Raw genomic sequence first — 25477 nt, forward strand, 5'->3', positions numbered from 1 at the left:
GGTGGTATCAGATATTCTGTTGCAAGCAGAGGAGCAGAGGACTCTTCTCGTGAAATATCTCTGGACTCGCTCAATTGTATTAATGTCCGATGTGCAGTGCAGGTTCCAGGCAGATGAACTTTATTCAAAAATTGGTGTAGCAAATATTTTGTATGCTCTGGTTAGAAGTACAGTGTTACCAGAGAAGAAGCTATGCAGGATTAGGTTAACAACTCTTAGTGCCTTTTTGACAATGTTGTTACAGAGGGCTCTGGCACTTAGAACATTAGAGATGAGTATATGAAGGTGTAGATTCTGAATCATTTTTTTTTAAATTAAATGACCAGGATATCAGGGTAGAAAACAAGTGTAAAAAGCAGAAAGTGTTTCTCCTGCTATTCTTCACTTAGGAAAAGACATGGTGATATTTCAGCCACAGCTGTGTTCACATTTTGTATCTCACCACTGATTTCTTTGGACCGTTCTCACTTCCTCCCCAGAGGCAGAAAAGAGAAAGAGGAATAAAAATAAAGTGTCTGTTTAAAAATTTTATGTCTTTGTTGATAGCTGTGGGATTGATGGAGCAGGGTAAATCCCCAGTTTCCTTTGCCGGGAAAGTTGTTTTATAAACTGACATCCCTTAGAAGCGAGGTCCCAAGAGAAAGCTCTCTTGAAATGTGAAGAATGACATTCATTTACACATTAGGATGGTTTCTTACCTTTCCGCTAATATTGTGCAGCACTGTGCCGAAACAGTGGGTGCGTAATGGAAACCGCCAAGCATTCCTAAGGTGCTATTTGCAATTTTGATTTCTTGCTGTCAGGTGGAGTATTAGGAGCAAAGAAATACACATTACAGGAAATCATAAAATTTCGAGCCGAATAGCCATAGATCAAGCAAAAACACTTTGCTACCCTATTCTTCCCCCTTTAATTTTGGTGGATGCAAAATGAGAAGGGAAACATAAAATAAAATAAAAGACCTACTCCTGCACTGTTGGTTTGCAATGCATCTTGTCTAGGGCAAACTTTCAGAGGCTGCAAATATGCATCTTTTGCTCTGCTTCAAGTGCCCTCTAGTGTGTGATAACTAAGCAGGTTGATATATCTCCCTCCTTCTCCCATTCTGAGATTTTAAAATCCCAAAGCATGTGTATTTTTCTTCTTCTCAAAAGCCGTATCAATGACATATCTTGCCATTTTAATTGTTTGCAGGCATGTAGAAACAGCATTGATTTTCCGTAGGAAGTTAAACTTGCTAAGATTAATTTGCAGTGCCAAATGGGGTTGTATATTTGGGTGGAGAAGTGTGCTTCTATTTATGCATAAGGTAAGTTTCCTCCAAGTTAAGTTCAGTTTCTGATCATCTCGTAGTCATGTCTGTTAGTATGGAAATGTGTTTTTCCAGGACGTTTGACTCAATCTTGACTATACTCCTTGTGTCTCCTGGAAGTCTCACCTCTAAGAATTAATCAAGAGGGTCTCAGTTAAATTTCCATGCCCCAACAAAGTTGCCAAGTATGTAAATTTACATAAAAATTCCTTCGTTCTTCTTTCAAATTCAATATATTGTATAAGTACTGTATTTTTCTCCGATCCGCTTTGAATAAATTAATAACCAGTTTAATTATTCACTGTAGGTTTCTTTGCACAGTTCAACTAAGACATTGATATAAATGTCATTGCAGCATATTAAGAAGAGCTATCAGCAGTCTGGTATAGAGAGATATAACTGATGGCATTACAATTGAAAGAGTACTCTTAGCATGAGAGCTATAGTCAAGAATGTCATCATTTCGGTCTGTGTGATGTTGGAGGGCACGGAAATGTTCTGTTGATGGATTGGGTTAAAAGATAGTGGGGCACTTCAAATCTGTCATTTTCAAAGGCCCCCGGAGTGTTCTAAGACGTTAAGGCACTCGGCCAAGGTTTATATTTTGCTCCACAGAGTTCAGCTCAGTCTTCCTTTATTCCCTCATTCTGATCAATAACTATAAGCCATTTGCCTTTGGAGTGTCTTCTGTTTGTCCAACTAAGTTAGCCATGTCATTTCTGATTAATAGAGGCTCTCCATCAGTGGTGAGATTCAAATAATTTAACCATTGTTTCTCTGCCCCAGTGACCAGCTGGGTAGGCGTGGCTCGGTGGTATGTGACTGGGTGGGTGTGGCCAACTCAATGTCACTCACATCGATGGGCACTTTGCCTTAGCTGTTATAATGTAATAAGGGTTAATCGGAGAGGCAGTTTCTGTAAGCAGGGAAATAAAGATTAGGCTAGAAACAACACCATAATGCTTCCTTCCTGCCTTCCTTACAAGATTAGCCTTCTAAAGTGGGGAAAAAAGAGATTTCTTCCAACAACTGGCTCTTCGAACTGCTTAGAAAGTTAACAACTAGTTCTCCCAAATAGGTGTAAAGTGGCTGAATCCCACTACTGCTCTCCATATTAAGAAGGTAATGTGTATTATGCATTTCATTAAATCATGCTTAGTTTAATCATTGTTTATTGGGTAATTTACAATGGCTGTCTTGACATAACATAGTAAGCCACAACCAAATAAACCATGCATGATGGATTGATGCAGTGGATTGATGAAGTTTCTCACTTCACTTACTTTTCTCTCTTTTCAGTTGAAGATATTCAGGATTGCGCCTGCTGACTTTATGTGCCAAACCATGAATTATGGTCTCACCAACCCATTTTATTCCATTGTATTTTGGAATTCCTTTCCTATAGAAAAAATTGTTTCAGGGAGAAGGAAAAGACACGGTCAGCCTATCTGCGTTGGGCAGAAAAGCTCCGTATTGAGGAAAGCAATTCCTATCCATGAAACTTCTTTGTCCTAAATCAGCCAATTGACCTACCATCTGAGTACAGGTAGTCCTCATAGCAACCACAAGTGGGACTAGCATCTTGATTGTTAAGTGAAACAGTCCCTATGTTAAATCGCAACTGTGCTTACAAACTTACTTCAGTTTTCTTCCTTTGCTTTACAGACCTGATTGCAAATGTGACAACTGGCCCAAAAAGTTATTTTTTCATCAGATGAGTTGCTAAAGAAGCAACCACTAAATGAGGACTACCTGTATTACCTTCATCGGTCCTTTTCCCACACTCTTGAGATCTGTTGGGAGTAGAAAATCTGGAATTACTGGACCTTTTTCCCATCTAGAAAGAAGGGTGTTCTTTTTTAAGGCTACCATATGTGAATTACAAACAACATTCAGCTGTGGTGGCACAATGGTTAGAATGCAGTACTGCAGCTAATTCTGCTGACTGCCGACTGCCAGCAGTTTGGCAGTTTGAATCTCACCAGGCTCAAGGTTGACTCAGCCTTCCATCCTTCCGAGGTTGGTAAAATGAGGACCCAGATTGTTGAGGGCAATACGCTGACTCTTAGAGAAGGCTGGAAAAACCATTAAGCGGTATATAAGTCTAAGTGCTAGTGCTAGTGTTATTGCTATAACCACTAGATCACTGGTGTCAAACTCATGTTATCAGAGTGCCATCCTGTGATGTGTTGTGATGTTTTCCTCCTTCACTGAGCTGGGGAGGGCACGTACTGTGTATGACACATACAGCCCATGGGCCATCAGTTTGACACCCCTGCAGTGACTAGATCATAGCAAAGAATTATAGAAACTCTAATTCTTTTCTGCCAGCCTATGATTTTGCAGCTCAGATATATCAGCCTAGTCCTAGAACTGTATTAATAAACAACCATGTTTAAATACAGAAATTTCAACATGCTGAGCTATTGCATGCTTTTTCACTGGTGGCTTTATGAGTTGGAGAAACAAGTTATTGGTGGTGAAGTTCCAAAAGTCTCACCTACGAATGCATCATGAAACTTTTATGAACTTTTGTTCATAAAAACTATATCTGATCCCGAGGCTTTCTGTTGTTCATTCTTAACACAAAGGTTTAAAATTCACTGAAAAGAGTGAAAGTATTTGTCTTTGCTTTCTAGGTAAAAACTTGCAGCTAATAAAAAAAAAAATTGGCAACAGGTTTTCCAAAGTAACAGATGAAAAGGAAAGAAATATGTTAAATAAAAACAACATTTATTAGAAAAAGTAATTCTAAATATTTAATGGTACAATTAAGTCTTATTAATGTAATACTCTTTATTCTTCAGCTTTAAAATGCACAAGGATAATTTCCCCTTTCATCTTTATTATGCAGTGTTTTCCTCCAATTATTTGTTATATGTTCTCATAAAATATTTACTCGTGTTAAGATTTTAATTTTAATGTTCTAAACATGAGCCTTTTCCATGAACCACTTCACAGTGATGTAAAATTTGGAGTATAAATACAAATGTATATAGATGATGAAATGGATCTTCTATCCCTTTCCCCTACATTAGTATAACGTCAGGTTTATCTCAGAGCCCACAAACATTATTCTGAGATTAGATTCAGACAAACAGTCAACAACGGAATCTGGTTAACTCTTAGGACATTCAGAATCAGTTTGGGGTGAAATGCTCTGGAGTCTACTACCAGTTTGCTTTGCGCACAAAACACAAACACGCTGCAAGCGCTTACAAGAATTTTCTGAATCTGCAAAGATAAGTAGAACGGGGGGGGGGGGGGGGACAGCTGTGCTGTACAATTTCCTGCTTTCTAGTGAAAATGGCCTCCCCAGGCTCTGGAGGCTCTTTGGAAGCCAGAAATCGACCTGTTTCTGGCCTTGCCAAATTTCTGGTAGGCCTGTTTTTTACCTTCCCTGAGCCTCCACGTGCGCCCTGCGCTTAGGTGCATCCAAAATGGGCTGTGTGGGGATTCCAGGGAAGGGCAGAGCAGAGTGGGCGGGGCCAGCCAGGATTTGGGGGTTCTCCAAACTGCACAGAATCTTAGCTAGAGGTTCTCCCGAATCCCTGCACACCCCCAGCATCCCACCCTTGCCTATTGATGAAATAAATGTGCATATATCCCCAATACACCTATGCACATTGTATTAACATTGTCTTCTCTTTTGAAAGACAGTTTGAAGGCAATAATATTCCTCTAAATTGCTTGAGAACTTTTTCATCCTGGCACTAAGCAGAATGCTTGAAAATATTAAGAAGAGGAAACACAGGAGTTCTAGGCAAAAGGCACAGCTGGGTTCCCTGCCATGAACAATAGGAAACACAGTAATTTATTTAAAATGTATTTAAATGATTTTAGGTCACGTTTCGGAGTACATCTCACCCCCACCAAATAAAAGAAAGCAATAATGGGGAAAAATTAAATACTTAAATATGATTTTAAGGATTGAATAGCTAAATTGATAAGGTTTTTTTTTAAAAAAAATAATAATGAAATAATAGCAGAGAAAGGAATAATTAACAAGGGGAGGGGGAAAAACCTGCTCATTTTTTGCAATTTTGAGAAAATGTGAGCATCTTTAAACTCCCTCTGAATAAAAGGTGGTCCCCCCCTTTTTTTTTCTTTCTTTCTCCTGCAGAGCTAATTGAACTCAGGATGCTCTCAGAAGGAAATATTTAATACTATTAACCATAATACTATTAATCACCTTGCACCTGTAGGCAAATGGGAAGGGGGAAAAAGGGAAATTAGAGAAATAATATCATGGTCTCCATTTCTTTGTATCTTTGAGACCAATTGCCACCGAGGGGTCTTGCCATTTTTATTTGAAATATAAAATCACGCCCTAAGCGAGCAGTGGACTAGCCCTTGCTTGCTCTATCGGCTAGCAAGCACACTTTCATTTTACTCCCTTCCCACCCCCAATGTTTATGATTTATTCATGCTCCCTCCCTCCATGTTTTTCTAACTCCTTTTAATCTCTCTGGGTCTCCCCAGTTTTGTTCCATTGACCTTGCTTTTAGAGACTTTCTTCCCTCCTTTCTTGAAATACTTCCCTTCCTACCCAGATTCATCTCATTTATTGTGATCACAGAAAACTTTATTCCCCACTCAGCTCACAAATGAATAGGGTGGCTTGCAGAGAGCGCTTTGATTATACACGGCAGGATCTGTGTGGAATACTAAAGTATCATGCAAATCAGCTGTCTTAAACCAGTCTTCTTTTACTTTGGGTACTGCAGAAAAATGGTTTTTTTTTCTTCTCTTTTTTTTTGGCAAAGGGTGGGGTTTTACCCGGGACAACTAAAACACAGTACCAACAAAAACAACAGCTTCCACAGCAGAAGTATAAATTACCCTATTAAGAAATGTCATATGGTAAGTCTTTAGAAGGAGCCCCGATTAAAAGGAGAGATTCTACTCCCTACAATTTATATATTCCTGGCTTTGTTTTATTTGTTACTGTTTTATTATAATTGCATCCATGAAAGTTCCTGTGAATTGAAAAATAGTACAGGTATAAATTTCTTAAAAGTCCTTGTCCTTTTCCACACTGCTCTAGACAATTGGGAAATATTTTCATTCAATATCATTTGAGTAGTCATCAGCTTAATGCATGATAATTTTGAATTTCCCTATTTATCATGATTCCCAGCCGCCCATTTATGGAGTTTGGAATGAAGGGTTCTATGTCCTTCCCCTTCATGAATGTTGGCCTGTGTATTTTGTTACTAAGCACCTCCCAAAAGCAAATGTATAGCATTGTTAGGTAAGTTCCCCGTTGGGAGAGCGAGTGCGTTCAGCGAAGCGCTGTGAGAGTTGTGTTGGAGAACACACAAACCAGCATACAAAGACACTGCAGTTTAAATAGGCTTTTTACTTTCGTGGAAATAGAGGTATCAGAGTCCATCAAACAGTCCAAGTCATACACAGTAAAGACAGTCAGTCATCAACGTCTTTCAGTTAAGAGATAATCCAAATAACATAGTCCAGTATCATATAATCAGTTCAGTACTCAAAGTTTGCTATCAGGTGCAAAACTTACAATAGCTCACAGCACTTTCTAACAGCCAGCTTCCAAAAACACTCAGATCAGTTCAGCCCAGCATCTAACAAACAGAGAACTAACAGTCATTCTGGCGCCCTCTTATGGCCGATTGAAGAAAACAGCAACCAATCACATTTTACAGTATGATTTAAGGAAACAGGTACAACATTGTTACATGGTTTATATATTGCCAATCCCATCATTAGATTATATTCCTAACAGCACTACCAACTGCAAACCATTTGGTTAAAACAGCCATCTGGCAAAGATGCTAATTTGCAAAGAGAAATTCTGCACATTTTCAGGATGGTAGGTTGTTAAGAGGATACTGACTGAGAATGTACACTCTGTCTTACTAAATCCTTCCCTGGGATGGAATCAGGGGTGGGCTGCAGGTTTGCCCAAGTTCGGGATAATCCATAGCTAAAATTATGGCTGATTCTGAAAACCTCCAAATCCCACCCCTGGCTGGCTCCGCCCACCCCTCCCAGAAGTCTCCATGCAGCCCATTTTGGATGCAAGGTAAATGAAGGGCCCACGCGGAGGCTTGGGGAGGTGGGAAAACAGGCCTCCCAGAAGGCCTCTGGAGACCGGGGCAGGCAGTTTTCGCCCTCCTAGAGGCTCGAGGAAAGCCTCCAGACCCTGGGGAAGGTGAAAATGCCCCCTCCTGCCATGGTGTAGGCCCCGTTCACCATGGTCAAGTCCACCCAGCAACCAGGCAGAGAACCAGTTGCTGAAATTTTTGAAGCCCACCCCTAGATGAAATCTTTATTTTTAACCTAGAGAGAGAGTTTAACACTGTGCAAAAAAGTAGTTGCATCTCAGCACTAAAGCAGACATGATCCGGGTCTCAGTGTTTGAGAAGGCTAAGTGCTTAGCTAGGAAGCAATTTACGGGAATTTATCTTACTTCAGTGCATGGCCTACCTACATTTGTTAGAGTAATCCAAGGAGGCTGTCACTCTGAAATGTATGCTTTCATCAGCAGGAAGATCAAAATCACAACCCTGATATCAGGATGAAAGCTCTCACAGGAAACAAGGTTAGCGATTACTACAACATCTTTCCTACTTGCATTATAATAATACCTTAAGTGATGTTGCAAAGTGCACAGATTTTGTTGCATGCAATGAAGATAAATATGGAGATGTATGTTTATCTCCATCCTGACTATAGAACAAGGGTGGTCAGAGGTTGGAAAGGTGACTTTAACTGTAATGTCAAGAGAAGTGTTTCCAAACAAAGAAGCTCACCCTGTTGGTTTCTCTTCAGAAAGAAATATTAACAGTTCCTTTCATTCTGGGAAAGGAAAAATTAACTCATCTTAGTGCTTCTGGATTGCAACTTACCTAGGTGTAGGCAACCCACATCGCTGATCAAACTTACCACTTCACTCTTACTGATATGTTAATCATGTCAAGAGTTCCTAATTAATAATTCAAATGATAGCACTTAAATTATATATCGTTTTATAGTCCTTTTCAGTCCTGTCTAAGTGGTTTAGAAAGGCAGCATATTGCCCCCCAACAATCTGGATCCTCATTTGACCAACCTCAGAAAGATGGAAGGCAGAGTCAACTTTGAGTTGGTCAGGATCAAACTCATGGCAGTGGGCAGAGTTAGCCTGCAAAACTGCATTCTAATCACTGTGTTACCATGTCTCATCAAACAAATGAAGGTAAAAAAAAAATTATATGATAGAAATATTTTTATACCTGTTTCCCTACATGTAATTTTTCATGGCTGTTTTTTTTTTGGGGGGGGGGGTTGTTTTAATGGACTAAAATCAAGATTTATTTGTTTGTTGTTGATAGTTGAAAGAGATTGGACAATCATTTGTCTGAAATGGTAGAGGATCTTCTGCTCAAGGAGACGGGTTGGACTAGAAGACCTCCAAGGTCCCTTTCAACTCTATTGTTATTTATGTTCTGTTTCCCCCCCACCTCCCCCAAGAAACATTGTATTTTTGCTCTCTAGTTACTTTCTTTCAGGGACACGGTGGCTCAATGGCTAAAACACTGAGCTTGTTGATCAGAAGATCAGTAGTTCAGTGGTTCAAATCCCTAACGCTGTGTAATGTAGTGCGCTCCCGTTACTTGTCCCAGCTTCTGCCAACCTAGCAGTTTGAAAGCTACCAATTCTTATTTTTCTCATTCTTCCCACTTAGGACTATAACCATGCTACTTGAACAATTTACAATTGATATTGTTTTATTTGTTCCCTAGTACAATTTGGTTGCTTATTAGTTACCTATGACTGTCATTAAGTGTTGTATCTTATGATTCTTGATGAATGTTTTTTTTTTCTTTATGTACACTGAGAGCATCTGCACCAAAGACAAATTCCTTCTGTGTCCAATCACACTTGGCCAATAAAGAATTCTATTCCATTCCATTCCATTCAACTTTATTTTTCTAAAAGAAGTAAGGGCAAACATTGCCTAAAAGCAGAGGCCAAAGGAGTGGAGGGGCATTTAATGCATTTCAGTTGTTCAACTTAACATATGTAATATATACATGTTTAAGCCAGAATAGACTGCACTATTATTCTCATGCAGGTATGACCTCATGGTGCAGACAAATATTATGAGGTTTTGTGTACCCAACATATAGCCGCCAGCTCCTTCCCCCAAAGAAAAATAATGCTGACATCAGTGACAATAATCTTTCTCACTATCTTGTTGTAATTCAGTGAAAAGGAATGCAGCTGGCTGATTGACACCAATCGCTCCAGGACGGCCTCATAAAGCTTCCTACAGTTGCCCTCAAACAGACCTTTAGTCTCCAAGCTGCGGCTTGCTACACACCCTCTACCTCTGGGTTGTCTCATGCATAATAGATGCGATTAATGCAAAAGCAAAGCTAACATTAACAATACATAATCTTGAAGGCTGGAGAGGCAATACCTTATTTCTTAATGGGCAACCAGAATGATCTATAAGTGGATTTAAATAGGTTCTCATTGAAGATTATCTGAACACAATATGTTTTGTACTCTTTGCCTATCATTCTCGGAGGATGGGGAAATCCATTATCCTATCTAAGGTGGAATTAATATATATGTATTTTATAATAAGCACTGTGTTTGGATGCTAAAGTCTGTTCTTTCACAGGCTCTGAAGCAGCATAATTTGATTCTATGTACTATCATTGCAAACCATCCATCAATATCTTATTAATCTATCGTTGATAAATTAAGATGCATGTGCAAATTATTCACTGATAAAAGTAGCATTGTCTTGAAACAAGCATATATTAGTTGATATAGAAGTTTCATCTTTTCTGATTAATTTATCATGGCATAATCACATATTCAAGTAGCTAAATATTGCAAGTGTCAGAAAATGACAGACATTCCTTTATATACTCTTGGAAAGTTACAGTTTTTTGTAGTTCAGTGGTTGATAATTACCTTCTCTTGATGATGACTGACAAATAACTTGACTAAAAATAAAAACTTAACTTTATTGCATATTTTAATGTATTTATTTTTAACATGATGCTCATTTAAAAGTGTTCAATTAAATAAAAACCAACAGTGCACATATTAGATTAGATCACATCCAGTTTGGAACATTGATGCAGAGACCAGAATAGATTAAACATGGATTTTCAAACCAAGTATAGGAGATGACCAGGCTGAGCCCGAGGGAGGGATCAAACATGTCATCAGCCATGAGTGCCTTCCCGCCAGGAGTGAAATCTAACAGGTTCTGACAGGTTCTGGAAAATCTGTAGTGGAAATTTTGAGTAGTTCGGAGAACCAGCAAATATCACTTCTGGCTGGCCCCAGAGTAGGGTGGGAATGCAGATTTTGCAGTATCTTTCCCCTGCTACGCCCACCAAGCCACACCCACAGAACCGGTAGTAAAAAAAAATGATTTTCACCACTGCTTCTCACCCACAACAGATCCAGTCCATATTGAATTCATTTGGCTTAGAGGAATAAGAGGAGAATTCCAAAACCCAAAGAAAGCCCCTTATCTTTATCCTTTGAAGGCCAAGCAAACTCCCCCAACATACATCTTCAAAGAGAAATGGGTGTAGCTTCCAAGAAAGGAAATATAACGTAGCCAATCTGGAACTTGGATCTCCTTGTTAGCTGACTTCTACGGATTCTTACTGAGCCTGTTAAATATTGGGCGAAGCCATAGGAAATTCATTCTGAGATGTGAATTCAAGAGGTTTGTTAAGGAATTGAGATTTAAGAGCTGACCAGCTGTAAAGCTGATGCAACTGTAAGGCTGATGTAATGAAAATGAACGGTATAGCCACTTGAAGACCATGAAGGGGTCCACACAAGTCTTTAGCACTTTAAGAGGTGTCTATATAAAGGAGCCCATGAGAGGGCGCATCTCTCTCTCTTTGTGTATCTCTCTCCTTGTGTCCAATATCCTTTGCTAAGTTCTTCTGTAGTGTTAAGAAGATTGATTGCTTGTCAGGTATATGTCTGTATATGCCTTGTATTTAAACCAATGTTAAATGTCTAAGTCTCTGTGTGCTGTGTTTTGCTCCTGGATTGTCTCCTAATAGTAGTCGTGCTCAGTGGTGGGTTTGTACCGGTTTTACTATAGTTTGCTCATGCATGCGCACTCAAGCGCGAACATGCTCCTGTGCACGTGCAATGCTTCTGCACTCTTGCACATGCGCAACACTTCTGTGCATGTGCAGAAACATCTGGGCGGTGGGTAGAGTCTCCCACTGCTGCCATTACTGGCTCAGCTGAACCGGGCCGAACCAGGAGAAACCCACATCTGGTCATGCTGCAAATGCTCTGACAAGGTTGTTTAATAGAATGGTCTAAGAAATAGAGAAAGGAGCTATGATCTATTCCTTGTTAGTGAATGAACCAATAATTTTGTAACACATTGTTAGGAATAGAATCTAACGGTTGGGTTGGCAATATATAAATCATGTAACAATGCTATACCTGTTTCTTTAAATCATACTGTAAAATGTGATTGGCTGCTGTTTTCCTCAATCAACCATAAGAGGGAGCCAGAATGACTGTTAGCTCTCTGTTAGATGCTGATCTGATCTGATCTGAGTGTTTTGGGAAGCTGGCTGTTAGAAAGTGCCATGAGCTGTTGTAAGTTTTGCAACTGTTAGCAAACTTTGCAACTGATTATATGATACTGGACTATGTTATTTGGATTATTCCTTAACTGAAAGACATTGATAACTGACTGTCTTATCCGTGTATGACTTGGACTGTTTTGATGGACTCTGATACCTCTATTTCCACGAAAGTAAAAGTATTTAAACTGCAGTGTCTCTGTATGCTGGTTTGTGTGTTCTCCAACACAACTCTCACAACACTTCGCTGAAGGTACTCGCGCTCCCAATGGGGAGCTTACCTAACACACATAATCCATTGTTGAAATCACCAAGTATCCTTGAACCTGCTCCCAAGTAAAGTCAGAATAAGCCCAGCAACATTGATAATTATTTCAGAAGCAATTTACATACAAAACATACAGGGTTGAAGTTTCCTCATATACATGCCTCCTATTTTCCTTCTTTTCTTTTCTTTTCTTTTCCCTTTTAACATCCTTCCAAACTTTTGCAAAGCAGCTGAAGTTTGAGACTGACCACCTGACATGCTCTCTACTTTTTTGATCAAACATCACTTGGCACGCATGTCATCAGTATTCTTTTGTTCATCCCGTACCTATCAATTTTGTTCATCAAAGCTGTCTACGTTTTAAAAAAAAAAGGAATGTGGCAGAAGGTTGCCATCTCATGCCGGCTGCTTATGGAAATCAAGAACATGATTTAGGCTTAGCATAAATATACATAAAAATGGACTTAAAATTATATGCTGCAGCTTCTGATCATTTTTTTGGATTTCTAAGTCCCACTGAAATATAAAGCATTCTGTTTGTGAGAGTCAGGAATGTTCAGGTGAAGAAAAATAATCACAAAATGGAAATGTGTTTTTCAGCAGAGGATATTAAGGTTATTTTCATCACAGCAGGCGATCAGTAAATAAGGCTTATTGCTATGAATACTCAATTTTATTTATGGGTGGGTTTTTTTTCGGAGGAGGGAGGAAATCCAAAGCAAAAATATTGTTCAGGCTTTAAAAGCAAATTCTTAATACATATTGGTTTGAATTAGGAGAAAGGAGGATACACAAAGAATTTTTGCATTCTATGAATAGAAAAACTCATAGAGGTAGTGGGGTGGATTTAGATGACTCTGGTCTATAGGTAAAATTTAGCAGCCTGCTATTTCTAAATGAAGAAAGACCTACATACACAACTAATTGCTGAATATGCATTCAAAATGCAATACAGTGGATTTCAAAGTATCTTCCCAAAGTAGATGGATTTTGATGTGAAGAACTGTATTCAGTCTGTAAATACAATGATAGGTGCCACCTTAAAGAGTAAAAATGTTTTTCCTTAGTTGAAATGAGTGAATGGGTCATGTTTAAGTTACTACTTCTCTCCTTTTCTGTTTTTGGGAGATCTGTAATGTTGGCTGCATCAGTTGTTGTTTTTTCTTTTTTTAAATTCTTTTTATTCACCTTTTATATATTTGTATTCAACTTTTATAGAGAGTTTTTTTAAAAAAAATTTTTTTTTATTATGGGTTTGGATACTCATTTCTCCCAAGAATGCCTTTTAAAGAGCCCTTTTTTCCTCTCCTTATGCCATGCTTTTTGAAAATTTGTTTTCATGAATGCACCATTTATGTTTTTTTTCAAGAGAGAAAGAGGAAGAGAGAGAGCAGGCAATTGTAACTTTCAGAAAACTTGCCACTTCTTTCTGTTGAAATGGTTATTAAGCATATGTAAATCTAGTTCAATTTTTTAAAGATATGAAATAAACACATTTTTCTCCCAGTTTGTAGCTCCCACTAACTTTTTGCAATTTTTCCCACAATGTACCAGTTGAGTTAGGTGGAGCTTTATAGAATAGAATAGAATAGAATAGAATAGAATAGAATAGAATAGAATAGAATAGAATAGAATACTTTATTGGCCAAGTCTGATTGGACACACAAGGAATTCGTCTTTGGTGCAGATGCTCTCAGTGTACATAAAAGAAAAGATACATTTGTCATGAATCATAAGGTACAACACTTAATGATAGTCGTAGGGTACAACTATGCAATCAAATCATATTAGGAAATAATCAATATAAATTGTAAGGATACAAGCAGCAAAGTCACAATCCTGCAGTCATAAGTGGGAGTAGAGGGATGATAGGTAAGATGAGAAGACTAATAGTAAAAGTAATGCAGACTTCGTAAATGGTTTGCCAGTGCTGAGGGAATTATTTGTTTAGCAGAGTGATGACATTCGGGGGAAAAACTGTTCTTGCGTCTAGTTGTTTTAAGGTGCAGTGCTCTATAGGGTCATTTTGAAGGTAGAAGTTGAAATAATTTATCCTATCCTCTGGGTAACAATACATGCTTTCTTTATCTTTCATGCTTCCAAACATATTGGATGGTGTGAGTTGATAGCAGCAAGGTATACACATCTCTTTCCCATGCTCTTAAAGACGTTCAATGCTGTAACACAACCATCTCAAGTGAAAAGGCCATGGGAAACTCTAATGGACCAGGAGTGATGGGAAGTTTTCTTTCCTAGATCCCCATGGACTTATGATGATGCCGCAGAGCTTACATCCCATCCTCAAAATTCTGATATAGGACCACAGCCTTAATGTTTAGAGTACTCACAGAAGATAATAACATAAAAGCATGGGGGGAAAAAAATAAGATTAGGAACTTGCCTGTTAACGTTTAAAATGTGATCCCCAGAAGACAAACAATTTGGAACAGTGAGTAACCTGGGACTGCTGTGAGAAAACTACAGAGTGGTAAGCAATTGTTAGAACATATGGTGCCTCTGGACAGCTCGAGCTGTACAGAAAATGCTTCTGTGCGGAGATATTCAGAGGGACTCTTGGGGACGTTGCGAAAAGCAGTTTTATTTGTTTGTTTTACATGAGTAAACATTGAAGGAAGACAACTAAATGATGAAATTTGAAATACGTCAAAATAAGCATCTTGCAGCTTGCCAATCTTCATGTTACTTGAGCTCCCCCCCCCCAAGGAAACTTCCTTGGTCCACCTGCTGGTGCCAACAGCATGCAACTAGTATACCAGAGGCCTTCTGACCATCTGTGAAACTTGGCCTTAATTCCTGGTTTGTTTGTTTTTTGGCTGCTTGGCATGATTAATCCAGGTAGTCTTCAACCTATAACCAATTGCTTCAGAGTTATGACAAAGTCAAAAAATTCCTTGCTGCACCAACTATGTGGTCACATGATCACATTTTGGGCACTTGCCAACTGCCTCACATTTATAACAATAGCAATATCACTTAGTCTTATATACAGCCCCTTAGTGCTTTGCAGCACTCTCTAAATGGTTTAACAGAGTCAGGCTATTTCCTCCAACAGTCTGGGCCCTCATTTTACTGACTTTGGATGGCTGGAAGGCTGAGTCAACCTTGAGCCCCATCAGGATCAAACTCCTGTCTGAGGGCAACGTTAGCCTGCAATACTACATTCTAATCACTGCAACACTGACCAGTTGCAGCATCCTGTGGCCACATTTGCATTGGGGCTTGCTTAATGACCATCATAAAAATAAGATTGACCCAGTCCTGTGGTGACTTGACTTAAAAATGCAATGACTTACGACCAAAATTCTGGGCTCAGTCGTAGTTGTAAATCATGGGCTACCTGTATGCAGAATTGTGACAGTAGATCTGCCATGATACCGTTCATTGAATTCACAACAATGATTATTAATATTTAGAAGTGAGTCTAGTGGGAAGTACAGAAGATCGTAGCACTTTTTGCTCATAAAGTAGCAATAGAAACAGTGGAAATCTTTTTGCAAGGAAAAAATGGTAAATTAGTACATTTGTCTGTACAGTGAATGCTTTATATGATGCATGAATGTTCAAGGACCTTCACGTGTAAATTAACTTCATTTCACTTTACAAATATTCCTGAAGATGGATTGGTTTTATCAGTCTAACATTGTAAATACAGACATGCAGTTCATTACTAAAGCAGACTTACACAACTCTCCTGCAAGCTCAATGAATAAATGACTATGAAAGTGAGCTGTGTTCTGTACAACTAAGTTACTCTGCAGCTGTGCATTCCCACTGCTCAATCATATGGCAGAATTGCCTCTCCGTTGTTCATGGGTTGGTCATTGTGGAGAAATAGTAAATGTGTACAAGGGTATTGGAAGAAATATTTATCTTGGTTCAGTTCCAAGCCAGGAGAAAGACACTGGAAACATGGAGGCTGATTGGAAATATGGTTTAATGATGAAGAAGAGCCACCAAGCATGTATGATTCTGGGTAGATGAACACATGGAGTTGAGAGTGAGGGGTTTTTACACCTTTTCTTGGGCTTTGAACTTGAGCTTCCTGTTCCTGTGCAAGAACAATGTATTCTACTGCAATAGTGGGTTTCAATTTATTTTACTACCGGTTCACTTGTGCGATGCTTCTGTGCATGCGGGTGGAGCCTCCCACCACCACCACTACCAGAAACCCACCTCTGTTCTACTGGCTGTTGTAGTGGTCATAACTGGCTCTGTAGATTGTCTCAGCTCCCAGGTTTGGTTGATGTTTGGGATGATGCAATGAAAGGACTTGTTGGGCAATTCCTATTGTGGTTGAAGGCAAATCCTACATTTGTTCAGACCTTGCTTCAGGGAATTTGCTTATGAATAAAGCTAGCTATCTCTTTATCTCTTAAGTGTCAACATCTGCTGTGGGCTATTAAGGAAGGTGGGGGCTGTTTTCCAAGAGCATGTTTCTTCATTTCTCACCCAGGAAAATACAATATTCTGCCTTTTTAATACTTCTCAAAATATTTTATTCTTCTAGCAGAGAGGTGGGTGCTAACTTTCTACAAGGGGTAGGAACTGCAGATCAAATGTTATGGGGAGTATGGTAATCCTACACACACACACACACTATATATATATACATACATACATGCATACATACATACATACACACACGTACACATAGATACATACATACATACATACATACATACATACATACATACATACATACATACATACATACATACATTCCCATCAATACTCTATAGGTAAAAGTTCCGAAGAGTCAATGTACAGCTCTAAAGCTTTTGTAAAATTGGATAAATGCACACTATGAATCTTTCTGCTTCAGGCTCACGAGTAAACACAGAGTCGGACTACTGTACTGTTTTATTGATTAAACCAAGGCAACATCGCCACAAACTTCTTTGGAGAGTCAAGAGCCAAGAATCAGAATCAAACAGCAGAAAAAGCACACCAGAGGGCAAATAATTGCTTACTGGTGCTTGTGGATGGTGGAGGGTGGACGAGGATGTCAAAAGACAGAATCAAGAGTGTGTGTGTGGGGGGGGGGGGGGGAAATCAGCTAAGGCATAGATATTACTTTTGAGCCATTAAGTTATTTTGTAATCACTCTTTCTTGCAGTAGTTTACACAAAATTAAGTCCAAAAAAAAAAAAAAAGGTTAACAAATTCACTCTCCTTATAGCAAAATTAGCAACATGTAAGTATGTTTTTCATGCACATCTGGAACATCTGGCAAATCTACATACTTACAATGAAGGATACCGGTGGAAGCTGACACATCTAGACAAGTTTTTGTTCTGGTGCTACGGCAACAGCTTTTGAAGTTGCTACTAGATCAAAACAAAGACAGGCCTTCATCTAGCAACATGTTCCTTTGATTAACTTAATCCACATGCCTCTGGAGTGGAGTCTTAGTCAGTTAAGAAATGGTCTTCATAGTTTACTTATAATACTAAAATGAGATAGTCTTGCCCCCTAGTGGAGGTAGGTTTGCAACAAGTTTATGACAGCTTTCAAGGAGGGATGCTATTCCTATTTAAATCATTTATTTTTAAAGTATTTTCTTTTTTTTAAAAAGAAAAGGCCACGGCAAACTTTTAATAAGAGAACTTCATCCACATAAATATTTAAAATGGAATAAATGTATCAGTCAATTGCATGGTCAAGCTATGGTTTATTTATTAAGAGATAAAGAGCAGAAGTCATTCTTTGTATTAATTGTATTCATTTTATTATTTCCCCATGTATCTGCTGTGAAATGCACTTGCCTCTGTTTGTAACAATGAATGGAGCTATAATGAAACCCAGTCCCTTTCTGTAATTTATTTCAGGACCTTTAACAATAACAATGTTGAGCGCAAAGAATCAGGACCACATTAAGTTCTAGTTAAGCAGATTTCTTGCTCATGCCTATACACAAGAATCTAGTCAACTAATGGCCCACATCAAATTGGCACTAGATAAGAATTAGCGGAATTTAGCAGGGGTTGGATTAGACTGCTTGTTTGAATGTAATGACTCTAGGCTGATTACTCTCTTGACTCTGCCCATAGTTCTAAGCCTCTCCTTCTCCTACAAACAACCACCACTAAATCTGTAGTTATTGGTTTACAGCGTGGAGTTTGTATGATCTCAACACATTTATTTTATGCATTTGAAAATACAACATGCACAACTTTCTGCATGTAACAACTTTTATTTATTTATTTATTTATTTATTTATTTATTTATTTATTTATTTATTTATTTATTTATTCTATTTTGCCCTACAGATTTTGGACATTACAAGTCAAATAAAAATTCATATGATGGTTAAGAAAAATCCATTACCAGGCCCTCAAATGCTTTCTCAAAATGCCAAATATTGCTGCAAGGACAAGAGTATGGGATTTTACAAAGCAGGACTTCTACAGGGATGAGGCAATTATTTCAACACCTTTTCTCTAGGTATATCACAAGCATACATTGTTTTACAGGCAGTACCGAATAAATTATGTTTGCATTATATATGCGGAAAAAAACCTGAACCTATTCCAAGGGCCTCTATGTTGTACCTTCTATATAGTGGTGGGTTTCAAATTTTTTTAGAACCTCTTCTGTAGGTTTGTGGGAGTGGCTTGTTGGCCATGTGACTGGGTGGGCATGGCCAACTTGTAAAATGTGGTGAAACTCACTTAACAATACTCTTGCTTAGCAACCAAAATGTTGGCTCAGAAACTCTGGCATTTCAAGCACGCAAGTCTTAAAGGTGTAAAGTTACAAGACCCTTGCACCCCTACCCCTTTAGAAAAAACCCCCAGGGGTGTTCAAACTTGGCAGCTTTAAGACTTGTGGACTCCAACTCCCAGAATTCCTCCTCTCGCTCTTCATCTTGATGATGTGCGGATTGGCGGTGGGAGGGAGCTGGAACCGGTTCTAAACAGCACTGTAGATTTGTGGAACCTCTTCTATAGAAGAGGTTAGAACTGGCAGGAACCCACCCCTGCTCCTATATGTACCACAACTCTAATTACTTAAATGGATCAGTCTTATTTCTCACTCTGTGCCATCCACAATTCTTATTTGGAATCTGATTTCTGGGCCATTTTTGGATCATTATGGCATGCTGATTGATTATGGTGATTTTGACAACAATTTCTGGTCTGATTTATATCAATCTGTTGGCCTCAAAGAAAACACATAGTTTACATGGCAATGCCCTGTGTTAGATAGGCTATGTTTGCAGGCAGAAATGGGTATAATGCCTGCCAAAACCTTGTCACAGATAGAGGAAGGAGGCTTATGAGTAAAGAAGTCTTTAGAGTCTGGAGATGGGGAATATAAAAGCAAATTATTCCCTCTCAATGTTCAGTGGTTGTTATTAAATCAACAGATCATTACAACTGTCGCTTGAAAAGAAGTGTCTAAAATCACAGAAGGATCTCATGTGTGTGTGTGCGTGTGTGTGTGTGTGTATGCATGCCCAAGGCTCCTTAAAATTGCTTTTGCAATGAGAAGATGACTTTGAAAAGTAATAAAATAAACCATGGGATGTGGTGTCTCAGTGGCTAAGACGCTGAGCTTATTGATTAGAAAGGTTGGCAGTTCAGCTGTTCGAATCCCTAGCGCCACGTAACAGAGTGAGCTCCCATTACTTTCCCAGCTTCTGCCAACCTACCAGTTTGAAAGCATGTGAAAGTGCAAGTAGAAAAATAGGAACCACCTTTAGTGGGAAGGTAACAGTGCTCTGTGTGCCTTCAGCATTTAGTAATAGCAGTAGACTTAGCAATAGCAGTAGACTTATATACCGCTTCATAGGGCTTTCAGCCCTCTCTAAGCGGTTTACAGAGAGTCAGCATATTGCCCCCAACAATCTGGGTCCTCATTTTACCCACCTCGGAAGGATGGAAGGCTGAGTCAACCCTGAGCCGGTGGGATTTGAACCGCTGAACTGCTGATCTAGTAATGCCCGCCACATGACCACAGAGATGTCTTCGGACAGCGCTGGCTCTTCAGCTTTGAACCAGAGATGAGCACCATCCCCTAGAGTCGGGAATGACTAGAACATATGTGTGAGGGAAACCTTTACCTTTTAAACAATCAAAGAGAGTCTCTTTCCATATTCCTGAACTAGTGGTTGTATGCAAAGACAACAATGTCCTGCTAAAGCAATTGATAGAGGATCATGAATTTCCCAGGCTTCTAAATCTAATGGATTTCAGTAAGTTGAATACTAGCATTGTCATTGGGCATTATGTGATACATATTGTCTCTAATCAATGTCTTTCAGAATAACCTATGAATGCTTTTGTTTGCTTGCTTGGTTTTTCTTGTTGAATGGAATGTGACACGGAGTTTCCTATGTGTTTGCTTGCCAGTGGCATGCCAAACGTAACTTTCTTAATGTACTTTCTCCCATTGCACAGAAGTGACAATCCACGTTTTCTAAAATAAAAAGTGAACAGAATAGTAAAAAGTGAATTCTACATTGACCTTGGATTTTGCAACTTTATTATTCCTTATGTGTTTGATTCAAATTGGAAGAATCTAAAGAGGTGTATAGACTAGATTCTTGGTAAGATTATATCCTGATTCTTCTTCCTTCCTTCCTTCCTTCCTTCCTTCCTTCCTTCCTTCCTTCCTTCCTTCTCTCCTTCCTCCCTCCCTCCCTCCCAATTGAGCACTACAGGGTCTCTATCCTATTTACTTCCTCTTAACATTTCTCTTTTATACTGCATAAATTCTGTCCAATAACTTCTACTACTGCTTTGCAGTTGAACTTCCTACTTAATTTTTTTTAACTTAATTTGGTTTTGAGGGAATAACACACTTTTTTGTCTGAATTACTATAATTATGTAGAGCCACTTTTTTTTTATTCCCAGCTATTATCCAGACATGTTGCTGAAGATCCAGGATGGTAATTTAATGAACAAAGAAAGAAACTACCAGCAAATCAGATATTGTTTAAGTGACTGCAAAATGTTGCACTCAGAAAAAGAAAAGGGGTAAATTGAATTCTAAGTCATCTTCATTAAACTGGAAGATTTTTCTTCTTCTATCTTAAATAAGATATTCCATTTTTTTAAAAAAAATAATCTTTGAAATATTTTCTTACTAACTTCTCATTATGTACATTTATCCCAATACTAAGGTGACCAGATGTCCCGCTTTTGGCAGGACAGTCACGATTTTTCAAAATTTGTCCCGTGTCCCGTGGCATGTTCAAAAAGTCCCAATTTTCCAAAAGAAATAAAAGATGCCAAATCATCAATTTTAAAAAGGATGCCGTTAAAAAAAAAGTTTTTATTTCTCTGAAGTGTAATTCCCGATGTGGCCTTTAGAGGGCAGTGGTTTCCCTCCCTCCGCTCGGCTCGCTCACAGCGCCCGATGAGGGGCGAGGCTCCCTGCCCTCCTGCGCGCACACGGCGACACAACACATTTTTGCGACAGCCGTCTGGCAGCCTCAGGATGGGGGCTTTCCAGCGGCGGCAGCAGGGCGAGGAGGAGGCTCGGTCATCGGAAGCACCTCAAAAGCACAGCCAAGGAGGCAGCAGCGGCGGCAGGAGTAACGCTTCATGGTTTTACAGCCCTCTTTTTTTTTTTTCAGCTCAGGTGCTCTCCCCCCCCCCCCCCGTCAATGGTGTCCCGCTTTATTCATCTTAAAATCTGGTCACTTTACCCAATACCCAAAACAAATCTTTTGTTGTAAGACTCTCAGGGTCATTTGAAATGAGGTGGGTGGTGAATAAATGTAATAAAAATAGATAGATAGATAGATAGATAGATAGATAGATAGATAGATAGATAGATAGATAGATAGATAGATAGATAGATAAATAAATGTTTTAAACTAAAGTACCAGACTTGGATCAAAAATCCAGGCAAACATTAGATGGCAAGACTTAGATTGCTTTGTATTTTTCTACTGATATCTAGTGGTTGATTGAGGTTCTATAAACCTTAGTAAAACTTTGTTGTTGTTAGTTGTGAAGTCATGTCCGACCCATCACAACCCTATGGACAATGTTCCTCCAGGCCTTCCTGTCCTCTACCACCCTCTGGAGTCCATTTAAGCTCACACCTACTGCTTCGGTGACTCCATCCAGCCACCTCACTCTCTGTCATCCCCCCCTTCTTCTTCTTCTTCTTCTTCTTCTTCTTCTTCTTCTTCTTCTTCTTCTTCTTCTTCTTCTTCTTCTTCTTCTTCTTCTTCTTCTCCTCCTCCTCCTCCTCCTCCTCCTCCTCCTCCTCCTCCTTCTCCTTCTCCTTCTTCTTCTTCTTCTTTTTTGCTCTCAATCATTCCCAGCATTAGACTCTTCTCTTGTGAGTCTTTCCTTCTCATTTGGTGGCCAAAGTATTTGAGTTTCCTCTTCAGGATCTGGCCTTCTAAAGAGCAGTCAGGATTGATCTTTTCTAGGACTGATAAAGTTGATCACCTTGCAGTCCAAGGGAGTCGCAGGAGTCTTCTCCAGCACCATAGCTCAAAGGCCTCGATTCTCAATGGTAAAACTTAATATAGTCAAAACTTTATATTAAGTCAAGCTTAATATAAACGGGCCTCATGTTATAGAAAAAAGCCTGCCAATCTACTGAAGAAATGTTTCTCTTTGTCACACTTTGTGAGGGTATCAAAAAGTAATTCATTTACCCATACTTTATCTTTTGCTGTCTATTATATTTATAATGTTGGATGTTTTATTTTTCTAAACCAAGCAGTTAAAGAAACAGATAGCTCATGTATCATCTAAACAACTATCGTCCAGTCTTTATGGGGAAGGTTGTTGAGAAGGTGGTGGCCTTTCAGCTCCAGCGGTCCTTGGAGGAAGCCAGTTATCTTGATCCATTCCAGTCTGGCTTCAGGCCTGGCTACAGCACAGAAACCGCTTTGGTCGCATTGACCGATGATCTCTGGAGAGCCAGGGATGGAGGCCATGCCTCCATCCTGGTACTCCTTGACCTCTCTGCGGCTTTCAATACCATCAACCATGGTATCCTTCTGCGACGACTGCGGGAAGTGGGGGTGGGAGGCACTGTTTTACGGTGGTTCTCCTCTTACCTCTCGGACAGGTCGCAGTCGGTGTTAGTCGGAGGGCAGAGATCGACCCCTAGGCCCCTAACATATGGGGTGCCGCAGGGTTCGGTCCTGTCCCTTCTACTTTTTAATATCTACATGAAACCGCTGGGTGAGATCATTCGACGGCACGGGATAAAATACCACCAGTATGCGGATGATACACAGCTGTATCTATCCGCCCCGTGCCAACTCAATGAAGCGATGGACGTGATGAGCCAAGGCCTTGAGGCTGTTAGAGACTGGATGGGGGTTAACAAGCTTGTACTCAATCCAGATAAGACCGAGTGGCTGTTGTGCTTCCCTCCCACTAATTGGCCAAGTGCTCCATCTCTGAGGCTGGGGGGTCAAATACTACGCCCCTCAGATAGGGTCCGCAACTTGGGAGTCCTCCTGGACCCACAGCTGACTTTTGAACATCACTTGTCAGCTGTGACCAGGGGGGCATTTGCCCAGGTTCGCCTGGTGCACCAGTTGCGTCCCTACCTGAACTGGGAGGCCCTCACAACAGTCACTCATGCCCTTGTGACCTCTAGGCTGGAGTACTGCAATGTGCTCTACATGGGGCTGCCCTTGAAGAGTATTCGGCGACTTCAGCTGGTCCAGAATGCAGCCGCGCGAGCGATCGTGGGTGCACCTCGTTTCACCCATGTAACACCTATCCTCCGTGAGCTGCACTGGCTGCCTGTTGATCTCCGGGTGCGCTTCAAGGTGCTAGTTGTCACCTACAAAGCCCTTCATGGTATTGGATCTGGGTACTTGAGAGACCGCCTACTGCCAATTACCTCCACTAGGCCAATAAGATCCCATAGATTAGGCCTCCTCCGAATTCCATCAGCCGGTCAATGTCGACTGGCAACTACCCAGAGGAGAGCCTTCTCGGTGGCTGCTCCGACCCTCTGGAATGATCTCCCCGTGGAGATTCGTACCCTCACCACCCTCCAGACCTTCCGCGTAGCTCTTAAAACCTGGCTGTCCCGACAGGCCTGGGGCTAAAGACTTCAACCCCACCTGAATAGTATGACTGTTGTATTTTTTAACAATGTATTGTTTTCATGTATGTAATGTGTTTTGTCCTTCCCTCCCCCCGAATTGTGAGCCGCCCTGAGTCCCCTCAGGGAAAAGGGCGGCATACAAATAAAGTAAATGAAATGAAATTAAATTAAATAACTAAATCAATTGTATGCTAGCTTATTATTATAAGCTTCAGACAGGAATGGTTAACCTTATGCAGGTTTATAAACTTGGGTAGAGAGTAAATAGTCCAGTTCATAAATAACCCTATGGCTGACTTAAATGAAAGCTATATCACATATTCCTATCAGCTTTCGATCATAACATATCCATCAATCTCTATTTTCCTATATAAAGAAGGAAAACAGAGCTTTGAATTAGGAATTGTAAGATCCCATGCTATGTGGAATCTGTTCATGAAGTATTCCAGATCATGGAAAAATCTATAAAAATGAACCATGATCCTAGTCTCCTATGTATTTTCATGTTCAGTTTTGGATGCACAAGACCATCTTGGATATTGATTCTAGCACTGACTAACTTAAACTTTTACCCTGTTTAGGGAATTTATAAAGGAGAGAGTAATAGTGCTTCTACTGACCCAGACTATATTACTATGGTCCCTTTATCTGAAGCACAAATGGCTGAGAAATGTCTCTGCACAAGCATTGGTAATGCAGAATGCAGTTACAGAAAATGCATGTGAATAGGTCCTACATATAGTTGATGAGAAACTGTCCCAAAATGTTCCAACAGAAATGAGTCGCAGGAAAACTAAAATGATATGTCTGTCCAGGTGGTTGGCAGAAGTAATGAAAGCTTGGGGAAATCAAATGTTACAGAGTCAATCAAGAACAAGAAAAATTTTCTTGGGGTTCTTAAAAGAGGAAGGGACTAATTTTGTTCTCCCTTTAATTTATTTTTCAAGAGAACTCTAGATTGTTGCTTGTAGGATCCTTGGTCCTGTCTGAGCTTGGGTGTTTTCAATGCACTAGTTTGGTAATGAAACAGGAAAACATCCAAGCTCTGAGGGCACCAAGGACTCTACAGTTTAACACCGAATTACAAATATTTTGTTCTATAGAGAGCATTGTTTCCTATACTGACTCCAATCCAGGTAAACATGGGGAGAGATATGGCTTTAGGGATTTTATTTTGTGGATTTTTAAAGTTGTAAGCCACTCAGAGTCACCTGTGTGTAAGTTGG

The sequence above is a fragment of the Thamnophis sirtalis genome, unplaced genomic scaffold (genome assembly GCF_051295495.1).
Source record: "Thamnophis sirtalis isolate CommonGarterSnake01/CBP01778 unplaced genomic scaffold, rThaSir2_p1.2 scaffold_14, whole genome shotgun sequence".
In the NCBI taxonomy this organism is placed as follows: Eukaryota; Metazoa; Chordata; class Lepidosauria; order Squamata; family Natricidae; genus Thamnophis; species Thamnophis sirtalis.